Genomic DNA, 2,216 nt, shown 5'->3' on the forward strand with positions numbered 1-2,216 from the left:
ATTGTGGAAGCATGATAGTTAATACAAAGCATCTTTTGCTTCATAAAAAGGGGTATGTTTCACTTTGCATTATAACAATATGGATATTTTAGTCAATATTCTTGTGTACTTTAGTATTATTCGTATGAAGTTCAGTATTAATTTCTAATAAGGAACTTGTGCATGGTAGAATTGGTGTTTTTTAGGTAGTAATAAGTAAATGCCAGTATTTTAATCAATATTCATGTGCATTTTAGTAGTATTCTGCTATAACTTTTGCATGTATCGTATATAAATCAAGTGTGATTCAGTATTGTTCGTATGAAATTCAGTATTAATTTCTAATAATCCACTTGTGCATGGTAAAATTGTTGTTTTTTTAGCTTGTGTTATATAAATGCCAGTATTTTAATCAATAGTCATGTGTATTTTAGCCAGTATTCGGCTATAACTTTTGCATGTATTTTATATAAATCCCTTGCAGTTTAGTATTATTCGTATGAAATTCAGCTTTAGTTTATAATAAGGCACTTGTGCATGGTAAAATTGGGGTTTTTAAGATAGTATTATGGAAATGTTAGTATTTTAATCAATATTCATGTGTATTTTAGTAGTGTTCAATGTTCTAAACCCAATACAAACTCTGATTCTTCCGCCTATACAACTAGAATAAACTAGCATGAACTTCTCTTTCAGGATCTATCATAGAATAACCTAGCATAAGCCCACCAGGATCTAACATAAGCTTACATTAGCATAAACCTACCAGGATCTACCATAGATTGAGCCTTATATAACATAAACCTACCCGGATCAATAAGCCTAGCATAAACCTACCAGGCTCTACCATAGAATAACATAGCATAAACCTACCAGTATGATAGAATAACCTAGCATAAACCTATCTTTCAAGAACAAGTATAGCATAAACCTACCACGATCTACCATAGAATAAGCCTACAATAGCATAAACCTATATTTTTCAGGATCAATAGTAGCATAAGCCTACAATAGCATAAACCTATATTTTTCAGGATCTATAGTAGCATAAGCCTTTGTATTTTAATCAATTAGTATTGTATTTATTCACCAAATCGTATCAAAGCTAGTGTAATCCTTATGTTCTGGGTTTTTTAGTAATATTTGTTCATTTTAACTAATTATCGGCTACCGATTAGTGTAAAAATGTCGTAATTCCCCTTTTATGATATTAAAATGTGCTATCCTTTTAACCCTGTAACTCGTTTACTAGCCAATACAAAAACCGGTGTACACCTAGAACATCATCGTATCTTAATTTGTACCCTTTTCAATAAACTACGTAAACCTTATCTCAATTAAAACTGGTTCTTCAGTATAAGACTGGCATAAGCATACATGGAGACCTCAAAATCATACAGGGAATAGCATTACGGGAAGGGTGAGTGTAGAAAGGGTCTACTGAGCCCATGGAATTACCAATAAATCATACCCCAAATGTACACAATATCCTAAAGATACACCAAATAACAACAATACAAAACATGAGTACACCTAGAACATCATCGTAGCTTAATTTGTACCGTTTGCAATGTAAACCATATCTCAATTAAAACTGGTTCTTTAATAGAAGAGAAACATAAGCACACATGGAGACCTTAAAATCATACAAAAAATAACATTACAGGAAGGGTGTGTGTAAAAAGGGTCTATTGAACCTATAGAATTACCAATAAATCACACCCTAAATGTACACAATATCCTAAAGATACACCTAATAATAACAATACAAAACATGCATATACCTAGAACCGCGTCGTAGTTAAATTTATTCCATTTTCAATGTAAACCATATCTCAATTAAAACTAGTTCTTTAGTATAAGAATAACATAAGTATACATGGAGACCTCAAAATCATACAGAGAATAGCATTACATGATGGGTGGGTGTAGAAAGGGCCTACTGAACCAATAGAATTACCAATAAATCATCCCCTAAATGTACACAATATCCTACAATACCCCTGGAGTTAAGTGACACTGAATGTCGTAATAAGCTTACATTAGCATAAACCTATCTTTCAAGCTCTAATATAACATAAACCTACCAGGATTTACCATAGAGTAAGCCTGCAATAGCATAAACCTATATTTTTCAGGATCTACAATAGCATAAGCCTTTGAATTTTAGTCAATTAGTATTATATTTATTACCAAATCGTATCAAAACTAGTGTAATCCTTAGGTTCTGAGTTTTT

The sequence above is a fragment of the Phalangium opilio genome, unplaced genomic scaffold, assembly GCF_054372755.1.
Source record: "Phalangium opilio isolate 3A_F unplaced genomic scaffold, DU_Popi_V2 ptg000078l_1, whole genome shotgun sequence".
Taxonomy (NCBI): Eukaryota; Metazoa; Arthropoda; class Arachnida; order Opiliones; family Phalangiidae; genus Phalangium; species Phalangium opilio.